General features: G+C 38.4%; 1 protein-coding gene across 1 annotated transcript in view; it reads right to left on the minus strand.

Moving 5' to 3' along the window:
• The window catches only part of LOC145978953 (neprilysin-like), a 104,167-nt gene that overhangs the window by 24,266 nt on the left and 64,919 nt on the right, over positions 1-14,982 (minus strand). The window lies entirely within an intron of this gene.

Here is a 14,982-nt window from a genome sequence, read left to right on the forward strand (position 1 = left end):
ACAGCTGCTTCCGGAGCCCTTGGTTTGGAAAGGGGGTGGGGATGAGGAAAGGGTCTTGATTTTTTATACTGAAGCTCGTTCATTTCGTTCTCCTATTTCTGTTGGTTGAATTTTCTGAGATACGGAATCTACCTCATTTTCCTTTTCATTACGTTTTATTGCGTCACCCACGGTACACTTACATATACTTAACATTTTCAATTTCCCTGTACCTGCACCCTTTGGTTAGGTACGGTAAAAATAAATAGCTGCCATTCGTCAAATGTTGTATTTTTGTTTTTGTTACTCATTTTTCTCGTACTTCAGCCAGGGAGCAATGCAGCTACTGGTAACAAATGTAGTCAGGAAGTAGCATCAATTGTTCCTTCCCCGCACTGTAGTTGACCGGTAAAAAACTATGTAAAGCCCCGTTTCCATTACCACAAATTTGCCGCGCAACATGACGCGCGCATGCGACGCTGCATGTGCCAAGCATTTGTTGAAATGGAAACTGTCTGCAACATGCCGCGGCGCAAGTGCCGGGGACAAAATTGCCCCAAACGATTAAGACGTTCAGTAAACGTTCTTATACGTTCTTAAACGTTTCAACGTTTATATAAGAAACGATAAAACGTACTGTGTTCGGTGAACAATGCATATAATTAGTGTTTTTAATCTTGTTTTCCATTTTTGTGTATATGTGTGAGTTATTCATGTGAAGTGTGTGGGAGTGAGAAACTGCGGAACCTCCCGCATACTTGATTTCGGGAACTTATACACCCACAAGTAAATTCGGGAACGTCCCGAGAGGTGAGCCGGGCTCTTAGCTTGGGCGTTGCCACGAGAAAAGAACAGTCGACATGAGAGAGTCATCGTGAGAAGAACCGTGTCACACGCGCGCGGTCACAAGTGCGCTGTAGAGACATTCTACAGCAAAACAGACAGTCCTTCGTGTATATTGTTTAGTTATTGTATCGTTGTACAGTTTTACCGATGGCACAGTCTCTATTTCCCAGAAGCGCTGTAGGGTAGCGTCCAGATCACTACATGACGCATGATGTGATGACACTGCGCGTTTATTGCGCGGAACGTTAATTCTGCCCATAAGAATCCACCCAAGTGAAGTACTTATGGCCATTGGTGTACCTACTGGACCTGCGACTTTCTCAGGTCTTAAAAGTAAGAGGACAATATCTGCACCAAATAAAATGTCTATTTTCCCTGGTTTGTTGAAGGACGGGTCGGCAAGATCAAAGTTATGTAGGTGAGTCCACTGTTGATCAAAAATGAATTGCTGCTTGGGCAAATTATTTGTAATCTTCTTCACAACGATGGCTTTGGTGGTGTACGTTTCGTTGCCCGCTTTTGACCTAAACTGTAGGTCCACCATGGAACGAGAAGTACCGATACCGGTTGCCGAAATCCCGGATATGGCAACACTGATGTGTTTCTTTCGAAGGCCTAATTGCTGACTACAGTCTTCCGTGACAAATGTACACTCGGAGCCCGTATCTAAGAGTGCACGAAAATGCCGAACGTTGTTATGTCTATCCCTCACGCCCACGGTGGCTGTAGACATTGTACTAGTTCGTGCCGTATTCCGGTAGTTTGTCGTCGGGAAATCAACGAGCCAGAAGAAGAGTCAACGTGCCACACCCTCGGTCCGCCATATGCGTTTAGCGTCTCTTGTACGACGAGTCAACATGGAGCAGTTACAGGCGTCAAAAACAGTCCTCAAACGGGAAGTTACTCGGATTGAAAACAAGTCAGCTTCACCAACGCTGGAAGGTGTTTCGAATTGCGGAAATGGTGCTCGAACAATACACGAGTACTGAATGAAATCCCGGTACATTTGCGAGAAACGAACTTTGCATTGGATGTGAGCATAAATGAACGTATAAAAGCACTCGGGATCGAATGGCATCCAGCGAGTGACGAATTCGCGATATCAGTGACGCAACCCGCAATTCGTGAGCAGTTGACCAAGCGCTTTTTGTTATCAGACATCGCGAAAATATTTGACCCCCTAGGGTGGATATCTCCAGTAACTGTCAAAGCAAAAATATTCATGCAAACACTTTGGCAAGTTAAACTTGACTGGGACGATGTACTTCCACCAGAACTAGAAATTGCATGGCGAAGTTTTCGGGGCGGAGTTGCATAAGTTGCAGGATGTTAAGATGCCTAGGCGCATCGTGTCTTCAAAACCGCTAACGTGCGAACTGATAGGCTTTTGTGACAGTTCCGAGCGGGCCTATGCGGCCACTGCCTATTTACGTTCTACATACAGCGACGGCAGTATTGAAGTGCATCTTGTAGCAAGCAAAACGAGAGTCGCGCCTCTGAAGAAAGTGACTCTCCCGAGACTCGAACTTTGTGCTGCAGTGTTACTCATACGTTTGCTGCAGACAATAAAAAAAGCTCTTCATTTGAACATTACAGAGATCCGTGCATTTACTGACTCTACAATAGTTTTGTGTTGGATAAACTCTTCTCCTTCTAATTGGCGTACATTTATTGCCAACAGAGTTGCTAAAATACACGACGTTCTCCCTGCAGAGAATTGGTTCCACGTGTGCAGTGAAGAGAATCCAGCTGATTTGGCGACAAGAGGAATTTCTCCCTCAACCCTGTTCGAACGTGATATTTGGTTCTTCGGCCCACAGTGGTTACGTAATCAGTCCTTCAATCCTACACGCGCGGTCAACGCAGCAGCAACAGCTGAGGTTGAGAGAGAGAGAAAAAAGGGTCTTCTCGTATTACAGTCTTTGGTCGAGGTGGAGGAGTTATTAGTAAACAAGTATTCAAACTTATCAAAGCTCCAACGAGTAGCGGCTTGGTGCTTCAGATTTATGCATAACACCAAGCGAAGTGCTAATGAACGTCAGTTTGGACCCCTATCAGCACGCGAACTTAATCACACGTTGCTTGTGTTAGTGAAACAAGCACAAATTACAGCATTCCCTACAGAAATAAAGCATTTGAAAAAAGGGAATCCTTTGCCTTCAAACAACCCATTACTCAATTTGACTCCTTTCCTGGACCAGGAGGGAATTCTGAGAGTAGGTGGACGTTTACACAATGCACAAATAACAATTGATAAGAAACATCCCATTCTGTTACCTCGTGAACATAAACTTACAGAGCTTATCGTGAAACATGAACATTTGAAACATTTGCATGCGTGACCACAATTACTTCTCGCTGTCCTACAGCAACGTTTTTGGATTATACGAGGGAGGGACTTAATTCGAAAAATTGTGTTTAAGTGCAAAGAATGTTTTAAGGAAAAACAGTTGACAGCAACTCAACTCATGGGTAGTTTGCCAGCCCCTCGCGTCAATCCAGGCCGAGTATTTGCAAATACAGGTGTAGATTACTGCGGCACATTTTCAATAAAGAGTTGCCAACTCAGGTCTTCAAAAATCACCAAAGGATACGTCGCTCTTTTCGTGTGTCTTGCAACCAAAGCAATTCACTTGGAAGCGGTAAATGATGCATCAACGCCTACATTCATTGCTGCATTACGTAGGTTTGTGGCCAGACGTGGTAAACCTAACCAGATCTTCAGCGATTGCAGAACGAACTTCGTAGGGGCAAACAGAGAATTGAAAAAGCTACTTCAATTCATGCGACAAAAAGAGCACGTCCAATCGATGTCAGATGTTACGGCCTCGCAAGGCATACAATGGAATTTCAATCCACCGGGAGCTGCTCATTGGGGTGGTGTATGGGAAATTTCAGTGAAGGCAGTGAAATATCACTTGAAAAGAGTTATGGGCTCAACATTACTCACTTATGAGCAATTCATCACGTTATTGACACAAATAGAGGCGTGTCTTAACTCGAGGCCATTAACGGAGTTGAGTAGTGATCCAAATGACCTAACGGCACTCACGCCAGAACACTTCTTAACCGGTGATTCGTTACTGGCTGTACCTCAAGCAGACTTTACAACATCCACGTCGAATTGTTTGTCTAAGTGGCATTTGATCCAAAAAATGACGCAACATTTTTGGAAACGGTGGGCAACAGAGTACTTGTCCAGACTCCAGCAGCGGCCCAAGTGGATGGAGAAGAAGGAAAATCTACAGATAGGAGATCTGATGTTGTTGAAAGAATCTACCCCTCCACAGCAATGGAAGCTAGGAATATGTGTATTATAGACATTAAATGTATGTATATATCGTCTTTGTGCGTCTGTTACTTAACCAGACACCGTGCGGGAACCGACGCATTTAGGATAATTCGGGCCAGGGTGGAGTTCACCCAGTTAGCCAATGTAGTGCGGGGCTTTCTGGAAACTGACACTCAACATACTGTGATACTTATCTTCACGATTAGTCAAACGTATCATTCATTCGCTCTTCATATTTTCCATCCTTAAATTCTGATAATTATGTATTTTATCTAACAACAGATTAAATTATATACCAAACATTATCGAGAAGCAATTCTCAAAACATTATACTAAGATATTAACATTATAATAAGTGTCCTTCCATAGCCATTTCAGCCTTCAAACTGCTTTCAACGGCTTCCGTACGTTGATTCGCGATTAGTCAAACATGTCAAATGATGAGTCACACCTTGACTAACCGGTGGCAGCGGTGGAATTGGTGACAAGGATACCTCTGTTTACAACTTTTAAAACTACATTGCATAGACAGCGGAGTGCAGCGCAGGGAGTGCAGACTGAGACAAATTGTCGAGAGAGAGGTCCCGGGTTCGATACCCGGTAGAGGCACAAGTGGTTCGGATCCAACTTTAAACTGTAGGTCCATTCCTGATTAGCCTTAATGTGCATAAAGTGGACTTAAAACAACAAATCAAATCAAATAAAAACAAATCGTCGAGAGGAAGTGAACTTGGATCTATTTAGTCATGGCAGATGGCAACACTTTCTTACTATCTGACAAGTATGAAGGTGAGATTTGCAATTTCCAGAGGGAAATAAATATTAAAACAACAAAAAAAATTCTTGGATGGAGCATTTAAGAGTGTTAGCAAGAGTTTGCTTCATTAAACACTATTAGGATGGTAGCCCTTGGACGAAACGCTACTTGGTCAGGTAACCGTAAGCTGCCTGTTCCTCGAATTCGGACGCGATACGCTACGCCACGTGCTGTACACCTGAAATGGTAATCTGGTGGTTCAGAGCGACGAATGCTGAAACTGATGAAGGGACACTCAAAGAGCTCGTAGCGCGCTGTGCTAACCACTCTGCCACGTAATATTTTTTTTATTTACTCATTTTTAGCTACTTTCTTTCAACGTTGTTGAAACGTTTCAGTTAACGTTCTTATACGTTCTTAAACGTTTCAACGTTTATATAAGAAACGATAAAACGTACTGTGATACTTATCTTCACGATTAGTCAAACGTATCATTCATTCGCTCTTCATATTTTCCATCCTTAAATTCTGATAATTATGTATTTTATCTAACAACAGATTAAATTATATACCAAACATTATCGAGAAGCAATTCTCAAAACATTATACTAAGATATTAACATTATAATAAGTGTCCTTCCATAGCCATTTCAGTCTTCAAACTGCTTCCAACGGCTTCCGTACGTTGATTCGCGATTAGTCAAACATGTCAAATGTAACTGTTATTAGTAAACGTACGAGGAAAAATAAGTTTTGTAGAAATTCTCTTCTCAATAAGAATACTATATTACTACCTTCATTATATTAAATATTAATTAATTAATTAATTCTCTAGCACTCTTGATTCTGAAAATTCGTAGTTACAGTTCAATTTGTACTTATCCTGAGCAAAATTTATATATATTCTATTCCAATCTTTACAGATTTCTTTTAGATTCATCTCCACGTTCGTTTTGGTCCTTTACCATCAGGTTTCCCAACAAGATTCCTGTAAAAATCTCCTTTATTCCTTTCTCATTCGTGCCGGTTTAAAAAAAAAACATAGAGAGTTAGTTAGTTAGTTGTTTCCCACTGTACTATTTCAATTTTTGAATAATCACATGTTAGTTATGAATGCATCGTTGACATCCTGTCTGATCATATATGTGTTTGGGCTGAGGCTCCGTATCTACCTGCAACATTATTTCTTTTCTTCTTTTTTCTTGTTATCTGCTTTCTATATTTAACATTAGAAACAACACATTCCCATTAACAATATTTCATGTTATGCAAAACATTTAAGTTTTATACACCATCAGAGGTGTGATTGCAACAAACGTTACCACTACGTCATCCGACAAAAAGCCAGAATCGGTATTGTTATATTTTATTGCTCAGGTCATTTCATTTTTTTAATATGTATAGCTATAGTGAATATACTAACTTAAGCCCTCAGACTCGTAAACCAACAAATATACACACCTCTGTTAACTGTCTTGTATTTTGGGGGGGGGGGCAATTGTAGCTGTTGGTGCAATACACTTTGAAGTTTTTGTTTTCTAAGTGCCACACATCAATTTCATCATAATTATCATTATTCATCCTCATCGTTGCCATTAGCCTCTTCTTTTTTACAAATTTTTTCGTGCTGATATCGTCTTAGCAGATTAACAGAAATCGTCTAAAATTTGAACTCGTGACACCTCCCAATACCATTGCAAGCTTACTTGTGATTGTCCCCCTCAATTATTCAAAATACCTTACTTTCATATTCAAATACACACAAGTAAAAAAGTTCATATCACATTAGTGATTTTAAATTTTATTCTTGGGGCCACTTTCTAACATTGTTGCCTAATATTAAAATAAGCAAAAACACTCTGCTATGCTTAATAAAAAAACAACATCTATTCATTGCCAGATTGTACAACTGTATAGGTCGAGGTTCATAAGCCTCATCCATCTCATTCTAGGGACTGCATATTTTGTATACAGTTTTTGTAGTGGAATCAAAACACAGGTTGTTAAGAATATCGTCAGTAAATATGAGAATTCTTGCTGTGAAATTTCTATGCTGTTTAACCTAATAGAATTCGAATCTCTGAGAGAGCCAAGTACTAAGCTTTAGCATTCCATATTAGCAAAACCTTTATACGTACGTATTTATAACCTCAATTTACTAATCAAAAAATCCCCCCTAACCAACCAATTAGCACATTTATATGACCTTCTATAGAGGAAGAGGACATGACATTTCCGAGCCAGTATTATTAATGTGACATTCTTAACAGGTTAATGCATCAATCTTTAAGCAAACACTTAGGAATGTTTGAAATTCAAACAATTCTTGTGACAAAAAAACAAATAATTAGGAAATTCTTTTTAACCAAACAATCAACACAAATCTCTTCTTTTATAGAGAAAAAAGGAAGAGCATAACATTCCTGAGACAGTAATAGTGAACACTGACGTTTGAAATTAGAAGAAGATTAATCACACGAGCATCATCATCGTCGACATCGCTTATCCTGACGGGATGCACGACATGTTTATCCAACGTATAGGAATACACGTTGATCATTAAGCGTTTTCCTTCTGCATCTCGTGCTCGTGTTTCGAATTTTGATGTATCAGAAATAGTCACCGGGTATTCGATGCCAGACATTACACTTTCAAAACTCGGACTCGTATTGTTTGTAATATCCAACCCACTGTGGATTATTTTTGCAATAAACAGGATGCAGTGCAGCCAATATACACCAAAAAAAACAAACACTTGTTATCGCTGTTCTGTATATTTAACACAGCCCTCTTGTGTTGATTGTTCGGTGGAAGAGACATAAGCTAAGTACGTGTTGCTAGAAGACCTTCGTCGTTGCAAGTCATCCATAACCTATTCACTAAGAAATAAGAAAAAAAATATTGACGTACTGAAAAAAAAAGTTGACTTGTTCACCGAGTTCACAGATGTTTACTCATTGATGACTCCGTTGTTGTCGTCTATCAAAAAAAAACCTAAGTACGTTGGAAACAGTGAGAGAGTTATCGACCCCTTGTCGATTTTTTTGGTGACTGTAGGTCCAGTTTCGATTAGCCTTACTGTGCATAAAGTAGACATAAAAAAAACAAATCCAATTTAGAGTATCAACACATTCAAAAAATAAAGTTTCCCCCTATGTACTTGTATAATTTAAAACACCAAGTTCGATACCCGGCGGATTTTACTGTAGGTCCAGTTTCGATTAACATTACTGTGCATAAAATAGACTTAAAACAACAAATCCAACCCAGAGTACACACGTCAATACCATCCACCATGAGTAAACTAACATGATCATGATCATCATCCCTCCCCTTCCTCCGATTGTTACCTCGCTTTTATATTATTCGCGATGAAGAATAGTTTTTTTCAAGCGCACGTTATGTATGCTCATATTTTTTTTTGTTTAGCGTAAATTTCGATGTTTAATCAAAACACCACTTCCTCTTCACTAACACAACTCGCAATTATTATTAACACACACACACATGCAAAAAAATAACAAAAAAAAACAAAACTTACCTACAAAAAGCTGCTAGCAATTTAACACACACAAAACGGTTGTATAATCGCGTGCGGACGTTCCGCCCGGCACGGAAGTTGATGTTTATCGCGGCATTACGAATCCAACCAGTTGTACGGAAGCTGATCTTCACATATATTTCTCACGGAGCACGCTCAATGCCACGTGCATCCGCAAGATCATGGCCTTTCGTAAAAAAAAATCAAAAAAAGTCAAGAATTGCAAGGAGAAGAAGACCTTGCCGCCGGGCAAACTGCTCGAAATAGACGCAAAACAAAACACAGCGAAGTTGATGATGAACAGCATGTACGGTCAGATGAACCAATTTTACGTTCGAAGGCCGTACGGAAACGCAGCCGTTAGAGAACCTTTACTTTTTTGGTTGGGCACCACGCACCCCTGGCGGGATATTTTCTTTTTTTGGGGGCCAGGGATTTCCTTAACAAAAAATAAAAATTTTGATTATCACACACACACATTGTAGAAGATCACACCTGAGAGTTTTAATAACAAAACATTGTGGCAGATTACGCTGAGAGTGCAAGGTCGTGGTAGATTACACTGAGGGACCTTACAGTAAGAGAAGACAGCCTTATAGGAAAATGTCGTAAGTCATTTCAAATATAGGTCAAAGAACGATGTTAGCAAAATTTACAGAAGGTAAAAAAAAAAATAGCTTAAAAAACTGATGCCAGAGCTTCTCTTCTGTCTAATTTTCTCTCATTGTAGGTTAGTTTAGCCCGTAAAACGGATTACGCTGAGAGCAAAAGCCTATTAGCAGGTTGTAGTAGATTACACTGAGGGGGGAGGGGGGGGAGCCTTACAGTAAAAGAGAGGCAGCCTTATAGGAAAATATCGTAAGTCATTTCAAATGTAGGTCAAACAACAATATTAGCATAAAAGCAAGATTTGCAGAAGGTAAAAAAATAGCTTAAAAACTGATGCCAGAGCTTTTCTTCTGTCTAATTTTCTCTCATTGTAGGTTAGTTTAGTGCGTAAAACGGATTACGCTGAGAGCAAAAGCCTATTAGCAGGTTATAGTAGATTACACTGAGGGGGGGGGCCTTACAGTAAAGAGAAGTAGCCTTATAGGAAAATATCGTAAGTCATTTCAAATGTAGGTCAAAAAACGAGTTAGCATAAAAAATAGCTTAAAAAGTGATGCCAGAGCTTTTCATCTGTCCATTTTTCTCTCATTGTAGGTTAGTTTAGTGCGTAAAACAAAAACCTTGGTGATTTTTCGAGTGAGGAGTTGGCAACACTGCTCATGCCTTACGAGAGAAATCCATTAAGGCGAAAAAGTAGGTCAAAGGACCGGCCCAGAACGAAGCATTCATACTACTTCAGTGCTCCAGTTTCTTGTAAAGCCTCTTTTGAATAAGTGCTTATATTTGCTGATTCTTACTTGATCACCCACCCTGTATTTGGCTTTTCTTGTTGTTGGCTGGTATCTAGGATAATAAACAGTCCTGATCAATTTTTGCTCATCAGATGAAGTTACTTCAGAGGGTTTCATGTTGATTGTGGAATGGACCGAGTTGTTATATTTATGTAGAAGTTCTGGAAGAATATTAAGCCATTTATAATTACCTTGAAGTGTAAATTGTTTATACATAAGATTTTTTAGGGTTTTGTTGAATCTCTCTACAATTGAGGCCTTGAGATCACTGTAACTCGAATAATGTTGTATTGACTGGCTTTTAATAAATTGTTGGAACACAGAATTATAAAATTCTTTGCCATTATCTGTTTGCAAATAGCGCGGTGATCTTCCACTCTGATTGATGATTGTCCTGAAGGCTTCTGTAACACATGTTCCAGTCTTGGATTTGAGTGGCACAGCCCAGGCAAATTTTGAAAATGTGTCTATTACAGTGAGTAGATACTTGTAGCCCTTGTTGATTTTGTCTAAGTTTTTCAGCTGTCCACTTGCCATCTCAATCAAGTCGCTCTGCCATAAATCATCTATGCCTTTTGTGACTACTGGCAGTCTCTTATAATTATGTCTGGCTTGTCTGTGTAATTCATCAACAATAATTTGTCTAGACATAATATGAATACAAGAATATTGCAACTATGGGGTGTTCAGCAGCTGATACTACAGGATTTTCTAAATATAATTTGTCTCCTATTTGTATATGAAATTCCAGAGAGCCATCATCTTCAGCATAAGATGTTTCTAATGTATTGGGATCTGTAAAATCCTCTAACTCTACTCTGGTGATTTTTGGTTTGTTGTCACCATTTGTTATTGATAAAGTAGGGTAGTGGTGTGCCTGTGGTTGAAGTCAATATTTGATCTTGATTGGTCTCAGTGTGCCCCCAACAAAAAACTGGTAATAAAATTGTGCAGGGGACAGCATATATATTTTGTCACCTGGTGTAAATGGTGAATCATATTCTTTGTTGGGGATGCTGTACAATTCAAGAATTACTGTATGTTTTGGATTCTCGATTATGCCTGTTATTTCTTTTTCTGCTGTAAGCAATCTGCTTGTTACAGATTCAAGGTGCTCATTGATGGTCCTAACAACATCATCATGGCCTGGCTTGATTTTTATGTCCACAACAAGTTTCTTGTATTGTTGCACAATCTCTTGAATCTGGGTGGCAAAAACAGACAGAGCATTTGTTTGATTGGATTCCATGGTCCCTAGCTGTTGCTTGATATTAGCTACAATTTGTTGCAAATTTTCAATAACTGCCAATTTTGAATTTTGAGCAGTAAGATCATGGACCTGTCTTCTGATATCCTCAAACAGGGCATGCAGTTCATTAATATGTTGATTAGTTGGTAGAGTGGCCACTGTCTGAGTAAGTTGTTTGATCTCTGTCTGGATATTCTTGATATCTTCTGATTTCAATATGCGATTCACTGCTCTCTTAATATTTTTAAGTTCCTGTGATGTAGGCAGATTTGTTACAGTATTTTGCAAAGATTCAAGTGCCAATTTCACATTATTTAATTCAGAAGCATCAGGTACATTTTGCATAGCATTTTGGAGCAGGGCTATATCTGCCTGAGTGGGTGTTGATTGTTGTAAAATTTCATGTTTTGTTTGGATATCATCGATCAAGTGATGAAAATGAGATAGCTCAGATTCAGTGTTGAGGTTTTCAAGCTTTGTGATCTGTTGCTGGACACTGACAAGTGTGTCTACAATACCAGGCAGGCGGGATTCTAGAGATTCTTGTACATTTGTCAAATCACTTTGCACTGCTGCTATTGTACCCTCAAGATGGGTTATGGTACTTTGAATTTTTCCAAAATCTTCATATGTTTCAAGTTGCAGCTTAATGTTGGCAACACTCCGAGTTATTGCACTCAAAGCATCAGAAGATGGCAAGTTGTTCATAAAATTTTCAAGTGTCTCAATTTTTTCTTTAACCTCGGCTATGGCATTGTTCAAGGGGTCCAGATTAGGTATCTGGTGTGATTGAATCTGTTCCTTTAGAGTGGAAATCACTAGATCAAAATCTTCTTGTGATTTTATGCTTTTGACAATTGTTTGGAGCTGTGTCTGGACATTATTTATCTGCTCTTCCAATTGCTGTTTTAATTGCTCAGAGTTGGTGGCCTGGGTCTTAAATTTGGCTTGAAGAGGTGCTACAGCTTCTTCTAAACTTTGAAAATTATCCAATGTGGCCAAGTCAGTATATTTTTGAAGCAGCAATTTGAGTTCAGAATCAATTTTAAGAAGAGGGTCCATGCATTGTGATTGCAAATTTGTAATTTCTAGTTGAAGACTGGCATTGAGTGTGGTTTGTAAAGCTTGTAAATCACTTCTTAATTTCTTGACTCTGACATCAAGCATCAGAATCTCATCACTGTGATCTTCATGCCTTGTATGGCCAAATATATCATTAGGCATTTTTGTTTTAGTGGTTATTTATTATTGAATATCTAATTCTTAATTCTATAAAAAAAGGTATAAGCTTGTCATAGGATCCAGGGACCTCAATATATAAGCAGTCACCAGCAGAAACAGTATATACAGTGCCAGAAATCATGTTTGAGTGCTTAATTCTATAAATATTTCTCCCTACTGAAATCTTGACATTACCCTCAGGGGTTGTAATAAATTGCAATTGACCACCTACAGGTAATTGGTAATGATTTAAATTATTGTTAAATATGTACAATGTTTTACCTGTTTCATCATCAACATCTGTAAGTATGCTGTTCAGATGAATAATTAACAAAGCACTTAGTTTAGATATCATATCAGAAGAGGGTTGTGGTGTTGGCAGGTCCATAATAGCCTGTTTTTTGAACCCAAATAAGTTTATGTTTATTTATTTCAAATCATGCTCTGTAATTGGGCATTGATTACCACTTTTCAAATCACAATGACCCCATGGTAGAGTATGTATGCCACATGATAAAATGCATCTCTTATCATCATGTGGATCCAGAGCCACTTTTCTTACAATATTTGTAGTCAACAAGTGATCTACACTCTGAATTCTGGATTCTGATGTTCTGATTGTGCTACATAATTTGAGGCAATTTTTGTAATCTTCAAATTCAAGCTGTTTGTCTACAGTCACTCTGCCAATGCCCTTGGATTTTTTGGCAACAGCACCACAAAATGTTTCAAAATTGTACATCTTGGCCCTTAACCCAGCAAATGCCACAATAACATCACCAAGTGTCTCATCTTTTAACTTGCCAGGCACCTTTTTGTTGCGGTGTTTAATTTTTGAATGTTCAGTGGTATCAAAATATTTATACAATTCAGGCTGTGCTATATCTTGATAAACATCTTCTGTTTGAATATCAAGAACAAAACTATCTGTGTCCATGTACATCAGTTTTACACGATCCTTATAAAAAGGCTTCAACACATTATAAAACAATTTTAACATGTGTAATTTGGCCAATTCCAATATCACAGCCCCTACATAAATAGGCTTATCAAACTTAATTTTTGTTTTTTTCATGTTGAAAAGTGCCATATTCTCATCATAAATTCTTCTGTAATTGAAGTTGGGCTTTGCAATCAATTTTTTGCTCCGGCTGGGGTCAGTAATTATTTTAACATCAATATGTTTTCTGACATTTTTTATTGTTTTGCCATACACAGAATTGACCATCAATTTAAACAAGGTCTTATCAAATTGGCTCATTGCAGATGTTCGAAGCTTTGTGTTTGTATCAATATATGGTTTCAACCATCTTGAGTGCCTGAACCTCAAAACTTTTCCAACTTTGATCACTTGGACACCATGATTTATTAGGAACTGGAGGTTTTTGTAATATAAGACATAACACTGTTTTGGCTCTAGAGTCATCATCAATTTCTTCTGTTTAGAGCCAGGTGAACACTTAACCTCAGGAATTGGGGGCAGATCAGAAAATGTGTTGTGTAAATCATCAGGAATTGTCAGATCAACCTCTAAGAACAGGCCATATTTACTGTCATCAAAATCCTTAAGATCTTCAATATTGAAATCTTCAACCCACTCAAGCCCTGCATATGGCAGTTTTTTCATCATAGCATAACCATAGAGGCTATTGGCATCTACATACAGTATATAATTTGATGGCAGTGCTGGATCATAATCGGGAATATATTTGTTATTTGCTCTGGCATATCTCTGAGAACATTGCACCATGCCTCCTCTTATACATTGTTCCATAAACAGATACATATCTTGATCCTGGATCAGATCCAATTGCATTTTAGTATTTAAAAACATTGCAGCCCATGCTAGGCCCGGAGCACTGTAAAAATACATTGGATCCAGCTTATAATTTTGCATGGAAGATTTTCTAAATGCCTGAAGTATATCAGCTAAGAGGGTCACATCAAGTTTTAAATATGCCTTGTGATAATCACCAAATGTCTGGCATTTTAAATTGTTCCACATCAACTGGGCATGGTGATAATCATCATCAGTAATTCCAGATGGTCTAATTTTGCTGTAAAACTCTTGTTGTGGTGGCAGAGAACACTCATCAAATTTAGAAAAATCTGTAACATAATCATATGGATATACACCCTTCCGCTTAATTAATTTCAGGTCCTGATTTGGAAACAAAGCACATGTGATTTTGAATTGATCATCAGATAATTGAGTGGCCAGTGTAGCCAGGCTAGCAGACAGAATTCTGTATGAATCAAGAAATTTTAAGTGAATAGGAACACCATTAACTTTAATTATTTTGCTAATGGCAATATATTTCTCATTATTTTCAGCTAAAATATTTAAATTCTGCTTGTCAAACCCCTCGTACCTGATCAAATGATGAAAATCATAATTGGATGCACCTTGGCAAAATATGGGGACAAATTTTGGTCTCTGGATATTAATATTACAGCTATTACACAGGGCCATTAAGAATTTACCATCTGTATGAGAATGGTGTTTCACCTTGATATTTGTATCTGAAAATTCAGAATCACATACCGGGCATTTTTCTGCATTGTTGAAATCTTCAATCTGTTTCTCTGTTAAAGGCAACATGGGTTTTGATTTCAATAAGATATTAGATGCTATGTCATGGCACTCATTTTCTATTCTATGTGCAAATTCTTTGATGGCATCTGCTCCCATGTATA

The sequence above is a fragment of the Lepisma saccharinum genome, chromosome 25 (genome assembly GCF_977018435.1).
Source record: "Lepisma saccharinum chromosome 25, izLepSacc3.1, whole genome shotgun sequence".
NCBI lineage: Eukaryota > Metazoa > Arthropoda > Insecta > Zygentoma > Lepismatidae > Lepisma > Lepisma saccharinum.